The 12,497-nt window shown below is 40.3% G+C and overlaps 1 long non-coding RNA gene and 1 pseudogene across 1 annotated transcript; both read right to left on the bottom strand.

The window, feature by feature from the left end:
- Nucleotides 1-12,497, bottom strand: part of LOC120572864 — a 642,621-nt pseudogene that overhangs the window by 68,969 nt on the left and 561,155 nt on the right.
- On the bottom strand, nucleotides 166-2,452 carry LOC120573052. Its single transcript, XR_005641623.1, has 3 exons — nucleotides 2,433-2,452; nucleotides 2,113-2,148; nucleotides 166-376 (listed from the first exon to the last, which is right to left on the bottom strand). It is a non-coding gene; the product is annotated as an uncharacterized LOC120573052 (long non-coding RNA).

Genomic DNA, 12,497 nt, shown 5'->3' with positions numbered 1-12,497 from the left:
ACAGGGAGGACAGGACTCTGCAGGATCACTGGTCCACCTCAACACAGAGACAAACTACAGCATGTCATCCATTCACACACAGCTTCATCAATACTGACTCCACAGTCTGATCTTACCAGTGACAGTGATGGTGATGCTGTTACTGGTTGCTCCCTCTCTGACTCACACCAGTACACTCCACTGTCCCCTGGAATCATGAAGCTGATTTTACAGGAAGAACCAGCAGTTTTTCCCCAGCCATCTCCACACTGAGTCCTGGTTTCTCTGGTTGTGTTCCTCCTCAGAGTCCATCCAGCAGAGCTGTCGTCCTCACAGCTCAGAGAGACAGACTTATCTTTAAACATCTGAGATCTGCTGGGACTCACAGTCAGAGAGACTGGAGGGAATTGATTGTATTTTCAGCAAAACAAATTGAATGTCACAAAAAACACATCCCAACATTAAGTTTAACATTATCTGCTAGCTGCTACTTTTGGCAGTGCCGCTACTGTATGGAGGTATTTGCCAAACAGACTAAAAAAGGTTAGAGCTAAATTGAAATAATGGCTCCGCGGAGTTTTCCCGTTCCCTGTATCTTACTGCCTGATTCGGTCACACAGTACTCCAAGAATGATTTTAAGTGTTATCCAGCAGGGAGTTCTTCAAACATATTTCTTAAATATATGTCCTACCAGAATGATAAAATGTTTTGTTCTGTTCTGGGTTTTGAGTTTAAGTCTGTGGCCCAACAGGTAAATTAGCTCTCCAAGCTAAACATTTGCAGCGCAGTTAAATTATGCATCTACGGGGCACAGGAGGTTTCTACCCAAAAGTTATTGAAAAACAAACACTGTGATTGGGTCTATAACGTTGATGATTTCACATGAGTTTGGAGTTTTTGCTACTTCAAAACTGGTTTAAAATTAAACTGGAACTCTTGTTATAGGAAGCAAGTTCTTAAGTCCAATTTGATTGGTTCATAAATACATTACAATGATACAATAACCACATACAATGCCTATGAAGTCCTTAAAAAGCACAATAAGGTTCACTCTGCTTGAAAAAAAAATGTAAGACTAAAAACATATAGTATAGTTACTGCCTTTTCCTTCTTCATTTCCGTCCTCCTCTTCCTCCTGTGCACTTCTCTGAATTTTCTTTGCAAAAATGGCAATATCCCCACTTTTAGCGTTCCTTTTGACTTTTAGGCTCCAGCTAATCTCTCCAGCCACTCTGGCCTGTACAAGTCAAGATGTGAAAAGCTCTGGTTATCCTTGTATTACATTACACTGTAGGGCCCTGTAGCTAATAAGTAGGCCTAGCCTATAACAAATATAAAATCAGAAAAGATTTATTACATGCTTTAGCACACAACAGATGTTTAGACTAGCCTTCTTCACCCCATTGTATTTGTTGTTTTCCCAGTTTGACAGTAAAGGATGTCACCTGGTTTAATTTGTCTGGCCTTATTGCCGTGATACATGAGAGGAAGTGGATTTTATAGTAGCCTACTCCTTAACTAATCACATAAAATGTTCGGTCTCAGCAAGCTCTGTGTACTGTGTTTGTACACGCCACCAAAACAGCGATCCTCTGTAAACGTTATGAATTCTAACATGGCAGGTTTTTATTTTTTGTGTTAAGCTGTTTTTCTTGTTTTTTACTAAAATCAAAACTAATCAAAGGACAGAATGCTCTAACAAATCACAAGGGACGATTTGACTTTTGGCTAACACTGAACCGCCTTTAGCATACATTACATTCATTGTACAAATGTAACATTAAAAACGTTTTATAAAAGCAATAGCTCACTTCATTAATTAGCTAGATCAGGACCCAGACATTTTGTGGTGAAACCCAAATTTTAAGTCCTTCTAAAATCCCCCAAAAAATAATGAAGAATTACTTATACTTGATAAAATATGCAAATATAATTTGAGAAACGGTGAGCAGAAAGGCACTAACTCAACTAAAATATCCAGACTGTGTGAAGTGGCATTTTATTTTAAAGATAATTTGTCATTTGAACCCTTTTACAGTGTGTCTCTCTCGAAAAAACAAAAAATACCAGTCTTTTCAAAAGAGTTTACTGTAAACCCTGATCAGTGTTAGACTGTGGATAATTTTACTAACCTGAGTTTGTTCTGCAGCAGAGCAGTGAGGGCAACACTAAAATGATAAACAAGATCCACATCAGAAAATATACACTGGTTGATTTGAACTTTGCTGTGTGATAAGACAAGACAAGTATACACAGTATATTTGTGTCTAAATGCAAGTGTTAGGACCAGTAGAATGTCAGAGACTCAAAAAGATGACCTTGTTTGTGTAATCTTCATTCCTTTCATTTTCATTTCATTTCATTTCATTTCATTCATTTCATTTTCATTCATTATTCTCTTCATCATTAATAAGTATATTGATTGCAGTGTGATCAGCTCAGAGTTACTTACGGAGCCAAAGACATGTTTGCTTCATTCTCCCTCTTGGTGATGTGACCAGAAACACTTAGAATCTTTTTGTCAGAGCAGTTAGAGCCTCCCACTTCCTCTTTGACTGGAGTGTATTGGCTGTGCAGTTTTCTCTCCAGTACATGACAGGAAGGAGGTCATTTAGTTAGTTAACCTTTGACTTCAGATACAACACAAAGTCATGTCACCTGCAGGGGTATATCAGTGGGCAGTTAAGCCGAGTGGTAATCGGGAGAGTTGGGACTTTTCCGGTGGGCCGGTAGTGTTTCGGGGCCACGAGGGGCCGGTCTGATAATAGTTATACATTGCAAGTTTGTACCAACACCTGCTCAAAACAGCAGGCCTCAGCAGCCTCTTATTTCAATAATAATGTACACTTCATGTATACTTTATACTTGATTAATCCTGCAAGGGGAAATTACAATGTTTTCACTCTGTTGTTATTGCAAACAGGCCTGAATTACACACACACACATGCTAAGTACCTATACATGCTACACACACACACAATGTAGAGATGTCAGAGTGAGGGGGCTGCCCATGGAAAGGTGCCCCGAGCAGTTGGGGGTTTGGTGACTTGCTCAAGAGCACCTTGGCAGTGCCCAGGAGGTGAACTGGCACCTCTCCAGCTCGGAGTCCACCACCATACTTTGGTCCGTTATGGGGACTTGAACCAACAACACTCGGTTCTCAATCCAACTCCCTACTGACACAGGCTAATCAGAAAGCACTAACAAAGTGCAGGTCAAAACCATGTCTAGGATATTCAGAAATATAGGGAGATCGGTGTGTGGCCCCTCCCCAAATGGCATAGCCCTGGCTGGCCTGTGACGTAAAGCCATTGAACACCTCTTTTTTTTCCTCGTCACGTTTGGAAGTCTATCAGTAACGTTAACAGACAGCGTCTGAGTCTAATGATGGAAAGCCAAAAGAAAAGGGAAAGGTGGCGCTGAGAAAGTCAGACCCAAAAGGAAAAAAATTATGGAGGAGGAGGCAGCAAAATGTTCCGGGCATCAACGAGTCAAATCTGTAGCTGGGTGTAGCTGTCTGGAGCAACCAAAGCTAGAAGTACACATTGGGTTATTAAAACATTACACCTTATTAGTTTAAAACTTCCGGACCCTCTAATCAGTTCCTTTTATTTTCATTTCATTTTACTTAGGATTAATTTTAGTCTGGTTTACTTGCAGAGTTAAATTAATGATTACAATTCATGAAATCCTTGTCATGTTATTGAGATAACATTTAATGAATTCTAATATAACGTTAAAACGTTTTTGCCAAGCAGAACCTGGTGTCCCTGGACCCAAACACATCTAGCGGTGCGGAGGAGTGTAGAGCAGCACGTCGGTTCAGGCTGCAGTCACCGTAACGTTACTCCTGCTGTGGCTCCAGCCTGGAGTAACGTTACTGAACAACGGCAGCAGCTCTCCATCCACTGCTCGGCAGCGCCCTGCTGCTACTGCACCCCAAAATCCATATCCATTCTCGCCATAAAAGATTTTAAGCTTAACGTGTCTTTCAGAGCTGCTACAACAACCTAACTGTTGCGTTTGCTAAACCGCGAGTAACGTAAGCTAGCTACTGCTAGCTGATGGCCGTCACGCTGACGGCCGTCGGCACGAAAAAGTCAAATAAAGTGTTATTAACAGCCAACAGCAGGGGGCGCTAATACGATCACTTATGCTACGTGTACAAAAAACTGACGAAGAAGAGTAGGCCTACATCAGGGCGAAATCAAATCGCCTTGGTGATGCCTTTGTTTACCCTTTCTATAGACCTACATCATTAGACGTGACAAAGGCTAGTAAAAACGTAAGGAGAAAGGTGGATGGGAAAAATTCAAAGAAAAGAGTGCCAAGTCAAGTTGGGCAGCAGGTGGCCCAGTGGTTAGTGCTGTGGCCTCACAGCAAGAAGGTTCTGGGTTCCAATCCTGTGTGGAGTTTGCATGTTCTCCCCGTGTCTACGTGGGTTTTCTTCGGTTTCCCCACCACGAAAATATGTTCCCCCTCCCTAACTAGCTGATGTGTGGTGAGTGTTCTGGAGTCGTAAGGCGTTGTATTTCTGCCGTGCATCACCCAGGTGGGTGCTACACATTATTGGTGTTAGAGAGTGTAGTGGAAGTTTCCTTTGCAGCAGGGGGTACATTTCAGAGTTTAGTAAATTGAAACAAATAAGACAGACTGAGTCTAAAACCAAGTTGGGTTTTTGTATTTTATTATATATATTTGCAAATAGGAGCAACATGATTTCAAAAAGGCCGCAGCCCAGTGTGGAGTCAGTTTCTCAAATGAGTGAACAGAACACCAGGCTTATATGCATCTTCAGAGTGACAGCACACACACACTTGGATTATTATGACGCTACAGTTCTTACAGGCAATCTGATACACATGAAGACAATCAGAGAAATACAAGAGACATCTTGGAGCCATTTTCGCCTCCTCTTCCCTGTACAACTTTCACCCCCCCAGTTACATCTTAACTGGCATGGGAAAACATGAGATAGTTTTAGGTTGACCTTGTAGCCCCTATCTGTTCAAACATATAGTGCTCACATCATGTTCCAGACTGGATGTCTCAGCAATTTAGCAGAAACTGAGATAAACTGTCTTTCAAATAGTGAGAGAATTAAAGTAGAAATAAAACATAAAAATATAAGGAATAATGCTTAAATGTAATTTTTGCCATTACAAGAGCAGTCCCCACCCCCCTCCCCAAAGGCTTTGAGTGTCTATGATAAAGCGCTATATAAATGAAATAAAATAAAATAATAAATAAGTCTGACATGATGACGGAAATTATCAATGAATCAACACGCGCTGTCAATCTTGTATCCTGGTTGTTGATTGGTTAGGGAGGATGTCCTCCCTTGGAGCATCATACCATATTATGTGTTTTGGCCAATAACATGAAAGCATGAGAGCATGAAAAAATGAAGTACATTAAATTGATATAGGAGATGCCGCCCTAAAAGTCGTCCTAAGAAACAACAGCAGAGTTCTTCCTCCCCTGCCTCCTCTGGCCCCAAAGACTGGCCTATTATTATTACCTCAAATATTGTTCACAAATCTGCCTAAATCTGTGTTAGTGAGCACTTCTCCTTTGCCGGGATAATCCATCCACCTCACAGGTGTGGCATATCAAGATGCTGATTAGACAGCAGGATTATTACACAGGTGTGCCTTAGGCTGGATACAATAAAAGGCCACTCTAAAATGTGAAGTTTTATGTGCATTATGATGCCCTATTTTCATTTCTATATCCGTTTTGTTCTTTGTCCACAGTTTTACACATAAACCTGATTAAACTGCCAAAATCAACACATGAGCCTGTTCATTGGAGCTTGATTAGGAGAGTGTTTAGCTGTCTGATTAGCTGAGTATACGTTTGTGTGGACAACACTTAGTGAGGACAGAACACAAATGCCATCAATAAAATGCACCTGTGTTTGTTGTCCATAACATACGCCTGCCCATACCATAACCCCACCGCCACCATGGGGGCACTCGATCCACAGCGTTGACATCAGCAAACCGTTCACCACACAACGCCATACACGCTGTCTGCCATCTGCCCTGTACAGTGAAAACCAGGATTCATCCGTAAGAGAACACTCTCAAAGTGCCAGACGCCATCGAATGTGAGTATTTGTCCACTCCAAGTCGGTCACGATGACGAACTGCAGTCAGGTCGAGACCCGATGAGGATGACGAGCATGCAGATGAGCTTCCCTGAGACGGTTTCTGACAGTTTATAGAAATTCTTTGGTTATGTAAACCCGATTGTTGCAGCAGCTGTCCAGGTGGCTGGTCTCAACAATCTTGGAGGTGAAGATGCTGGATGTGGAGGTCCTGGGCTGGTGCGGTTACACGTGGTCTGCCGTTGTAAGGCCAGTTGGATGTACTGCCAAATTCTCTGAAATGCCTTTGCAGGCGCGTAGGCCGGTTACACACTGGATGCGGCGTGACACTGGATGCGGCGATGTCAGCTGCATGAGGTGTCTGCGTGACACGCGCGTCTCAAACACGTTCATGCTAGAAATAGAACCGACGCCTATTTCTTTTTTGCACGCCACGCAGCGTGTTGGAAGCGTTCCAGGCAAAATATAACAGGAAAAGATGTGGTTTAGACACAAATACATATTAATAAATGACATGTTGATGTTTTAAAGCCTCTAAGTTTTGATATAAATGCAGATATATAAATGTAATAAAAAAAATTTAAAAAATCGATTTTCTAATATTGCACCTGTTAATACAGAACAAAATATTCTGTAGCCTATTTTGCAGTTACAGTTTTTCTCGATTGTTTACACATTTTCTGAAAGCATGCCTCATATTCTCAGAACATACACACAATGGGCAAAACTCCTCAATGCTCCTGCAAAATTAAACTTTACATTCAAAATAATATTATTTCTTCTCAAAAGGGTATTTTTGTTTTCAAATGACACACACAAACCATCATATGAATAGACATATATAAGAACCAGTTGAACACTGATGTGCTCAATGTAAAACACTGAAAACACTTCTCCATTCATCATAATGACTTAGGCCTTTTTTTGGTTCAGTGTTACACTTACTACAGACAGTACATAAGTGTGTTGTAAAATATTTGAGAATATTGTTCTTATACTCAGAAAAAACAAATACACGGTAACAAATATATTTTATTTTTCCCACAAAAACAATGTACATTGTACATTGTACAATGTACAATGTACATCCCATTCCAAACCAACACAAAGTTGCACATACAGTGGTCTACATACAAAACAACAGAAGAATTTACTGTATACAGTTACATAAAATAATACCGTAATAAAAAAATTAAAAAAACCCTATGTTGCATCCTCTCTTCTGTTTCGGTGGAAAGCCATGAAAAGCATCAGCTGCTATATCTCCACCGCCGCGTCTTCCATAGCTTGGAGAAGAGGTATACACGTTTGTGGATTTCTGTCGTACACTTTCCATCTCCAGGCAGAAAAAAAATTCCTCAATAGGATTGAGGAATGGAGAATATGGAGGGAGATAAACAACTAAAAAGCGTGGGTGGGCAGTGAACCAGTTATGAACCAGAGCAGCCCTGTGGAAACTTACGTTGTCCCAAATGACAACATACCTGAGCTGCTCTGGGCCATCTACCTGATCTGGTGGAATGAGTGTGTGGTGTAGGGTGTCCAGGAACGTGATCAGATGGGCAGTGTTGTAGGGGCCAAGGGTAGCATGGTGATGGATGACGCCTTGGTGGGTAATCGCTGCACACATTGTGATGTTCCCCTCCGCTGGCCAGGGACTTTAACAATGGCACGCTGGCCGATGATATTCCTTCCCCTCCTTCGTCTTTTTGTGAGGTTGAATCCAACCTCATCAATGAAGATGAACTGGTGCTCCACTGCAGCCACCTCTAGCTCGAGGACTCTCTGAAACACACAACAAGATCAGAAATAGACATGAGTGGTCACTATTGTGGAGCACAATCATTATGATTACAATACTGAAATATGTATAATTTATACAGTGTTGAGAGTATGCATCAATTGTGGGATTGTATAGGACTCACTTGCACATAGTTATGTCGCAATTCTTTGACTTTTTCTGAATTGCGTTCAAATGGCACCCTGTAGACCTGCTTCATCCTCAGATTATTTCCTAGAGACACGGTCCAGTGTTGATAAGTTTACCCTATCAATATTTTGAAAACATCATTGTTTTCTTTTTTCTTTGTATTTGCCGTAATGTTATGGCGTTATTTTCTAGGACCATGTTGATTATTTCAGTTTCCTGTTCAGGGAGACAGAAGACATTCCCGACCACCTTGTGTTGGTAATCTTTCAGTTCTGCCAAACAAATAGTAAAATACTGTAAATACAAAGTAGGAATACATTTCCCAAATACTTGAAACACACTTTATTTTTACAGTCCTACAGAACAGTCCACAGGCAATACTGTACTACTGTACTCACTGAGTACTGTATTGATATGTAGTACTGCAATTTTCTAGTGAGAGTATTTCTTACCTATTCTCATTTCGGAAAGTCTGGATGATGGATGCTACAGTGTACCTGCTCAAATTTGGCTGTACTCTTTGCCCAGCTTCCCTCATTGTTAGACCATGGTTGACCACATGATCAACCAAAGTGGCTCGGATCTCATCAGAGACTATGGTCCTTGGCCTTCCCCGTCCTCGTCCTCGTCCTCCTCCTCTTACTCTCACTCCTCTGGCTCTGCCTCTGTTTCCAATGTTGGCATCCATTGCTCCAAAACAGAAGAACTCACCTGTTGCCCTTTTATGCTAAAGCTCTGATTGCTAATTGTAAAACTGTGTGATGGGTGTTTGCCCATGTGATGAGTCAGTGTTCATATTTCAATGTCAGTGTGTTTCTTGTGAAAACAAGAGATTTTCTGCATGAAAATTGTGCCAAATGCAGAGAAATTGTGTGTAGTGTTTTGAAAAAAGTGTGTTCTAGAACTGCAATTTGAGTGTAAAGCAGGAATTGTGCTTGTAGTTTAGCAGAATTGGTTAAGGGGGTTGGTGCATGAGTTACATGTTGTGCTCATTGTGTCTCAAGTACCAGTAATTGTGTGTAAACAATTGAGAAAAACTGTAATACTGCCGACGTTGTCTTTGCTGTAATCAGATCAGTATATATTTATGTTTAACATGGTATTTCATTTTATCAATGGGAAACATCCATGTGCCCAGACAAGGCTAGCGCAGCCGCACGCGCCCCGTCAGACATATTTCTGGTGTGTAAAGACAGAAAATTCCACACCGCTGACCCGCAACAGAAACGCCTTAAAAATTGAACATTCAATTCACAGGCAACAGCTCTGGTGGACATTCCTGCAGTCAACATGCCAATTGCACGCTCCCTCAGAACTTGTGACATCTGTGGCATTGTGCTGTGTGATAATACTGCACATTTTAGAGGTGCCTTTTACAGTTTTTTCCAACTGCTTACACACAAAATCGTTTCATGTCACACCGATTTTTGAAACCTCTCACTCAAAGTGCAAAACTACACAGCAAATCTCCAAAACCATAAGCTATTTTTCAGCCTTTCACTCAGCTTTCAATTGCAAAAAACCTTTTTCAAAACATTACACACAATTCTCTACCTAAGACACAAAAATCTAACAGTAAGTGACTTGCTATCCATTTCTAAACACAACCAATCAAAATGCTACACTTATTTACCAGGGCACACACACACTCCTCAAATTTGCAAACACATTATGTCATAACTGAACACTAACCAATCATTGCTTTAGTATAGGCCTATAGGTCAAAGGTCAGATTACCTGTTTTGAACAATGGATGCCAACAATAGACAGAGAGCAAGGGGAGTAGGAGGAAGAGACAGGGGATAACTACAGGGAGGAGGAGGAGGGAAGAAGAGTAAGAAGGAGAGCCATGATGAGATCAGGGAGAGAAGCCCATCTTGAGTAGCTTTACAGTTTTTTCCAACTGCTTACACACAAAATCTTTTCATGTACACACGATTTTTGAAACCTCTCACTCAAAGTGCAAAACTACACAGCAAATCTCCAAAACCATGAACTATTTCTCAGCCTTTCACTCAGTTTTCAATTGCATAAAACACTTTTTTCAAAACATTAAACACAATTCTCTACCTAAGACACAAAAATCTAACAAGAAGTGACTTGCTATCCATTTCTAAACACAACCAATCAAAATGCTACACTTATTTACCAGGGCACACACACACACTCCTCACATGTGCAAACACATTATGTCATAACTGAACACTAACCAATCATTGCTTTAGTATAGGTCTATACATAGGTCAAAGGTCAGATTACCTGTTTGGAACAATGGATGCCAACAATAGACAGAGAGTAGTAGGAAGAGACAGGGGATAACAACAAGGAGGAGGAGGGGGGAAGAAGAGTAAGAAGGAGAGCCATTTCTGATGAGATCAGGGAGAGAAGCCCATCTTGAGTAGCTTTACAGTGGCGTCCATACTGCATGCAACTATCTAATGACTATTTCAGCATTACAAATCAATCAGACTTTGTTGTGCACAAAGTGCATACACTTGCCCCCGCCACACACAAGCACGCACAAACACTCACAACACAACACACACACACACACACTTTATTCTAAAAATGATACCTTTGGTTTACATATGTTTATACTTTTTTTCTTGTTTGATGCTACTGTATACAACACTGGGCTAAACCTTGCGCAGACGCAATGTTTTGCCCAATACTATTTTCTGTTTTACTGTAACATTACATAGTTTTTTACAGTGCACTTTTCAACCACTTTCAGCAGACTACTTTCTCTCTAGAACATTGTAGATAAAGCCTATGAAAGACAAAGGAGCTTTAGATTTAGAACAACAGTGTGTACATGGTATATCCAAAAATTTACTATTATAAAAAAATGTTTTGCCATTTGATGGCAAATGCTTCATTTTGAGATGTGTTTATGGTATTTTGAATGCAGTGTTTTATTTTTGAAGGAGATGTGAGGCATTTTGCATTTTGTGTGTGCAGTTTTGGGAATTGTGTGTAGAGTTTTGAAAAAAGGAGACATAGTTTTGAAAACGTGTGTAAGCAGTTGGAAAAAACTGTATTGTAGCCAGCCTAAGGCACACCTGTGCAATAAGTCTAATTAGCATCTTGATATGCAACACCTGTGAGGTGGATGGATTATCTCGGCAAAGCAGAAAAGCTCACTAACACAGATTAGACAGATTGGTGAACAATATTTGAGAGAAATAAGCCTTTTGTGTACACAGAAAACAGTCTTAGATCTTTGAGTTCAGCTAATGAAAAATGGGGTCAAAAACAAAAAGTGTTGCTTTATAATTTTAGTCAGTGTATTTTGATATCCATTTTGCCTCTCAATGCCTCTATGGAACACCTAGAAACCCCACGGGACTCCCAGAGAGGCAGACTGAAGTAGTACCAGATGTGACCTTGTCACATTACCAGTACTTTTCTTCTAGTAAGCAAAAACACGACACTTAAAGGCTCTGCCTGATATTTGGTTCTAAACAGAATTTTATTTTGTATTAAAAAAAAAGTATAGTATATTTTGGGTTTAATACGGGCAATATATGCAATTTCTAGTTACAGCATGTTTTCTAAATCTTTTGAATTAGAAAACATGGGATTACTTTATTAATTTACTCCATAGCATTGTGTCCCAAATTTCTATCAAATAAATTCTTAAAAGATTTCAACAGTGGGCAATAACGGACCATAACATGACTACTTGATACTATATGTAGAATTTGTTCAATAAGTTTGAATGAAACGTTCCTGGCTAAAACTCTTGTTTGTTGTTCCAGTGATAGGAATGTCCTGCAGGGGCTGTAAAGACTACTCACACCCCAGCCTGTTAAATGTGACCCATATGCTTATTGTTACAGGTGGGTTCAACATTAACTTTTTCTTTCACCAGCCAAATGTCTAGTGAATGTACAAATTGTACCAGTCACTAAGTAGATTACCATTGTTTTTTACTGGTGAGTGAAGCAAATCTACTCGCCACTTGCATATTTTACCAGCATTTAGCTGGTAGATGGTGCTAGTTTTGAACCCTGCTTACAGTCAATGCCCATCCCTGATGTTTAAAGATCATAATTTGAATTCCACATTTTTATACTGCTGCAAAACATGCAACATTATACATACAGTTTTTGTAGGACATAGCTTCGCATATGATTTGCTTCCTTGAATCCTACCCCTCAAGCCCCTACGGGGCCATTGTCATCCTGGAAGAGACAACTATGTGTTACCTCTGTTTTTGTTGTAAATGGAAGTTTTCTTTATAACAGTGTCCCTAAAAACAACTAACGGACACAACTGTCAGGCCTTGAGATAGTTTCACTGCACTGAAAGATTTATTACACATACATGTGATGTTGAACAAGAAATTACTCATCATGAAGGCTTCAGATAAAGATCTACAGACCAATAGTGTATCTCTTTTAGCTACCTCAGGGCTCTACGCTTATTTTAGAGGCACTTATGCCCACAGAGCCCCTTTTTTTAGAAATCAT

The sequence above is a fragment of the Perca fluviatilis genome, chromosome 14 (genome assembly GCF_010015445.1).
Source record: "Perca fluviatilis chromosome 14, GENO_Pfluv_1.0, whole genome shotgun sequence".
Taxonomy (NCBI): domain Eukaryota; kingdom Metazoa; phylum Chordata; class Actinopteri; order Perciformes; family Percidae; genus Perca; species Perca fluviatilis.
This window is presented reverse-complemented; position numbering and strand designations above follow the sequence as displayed.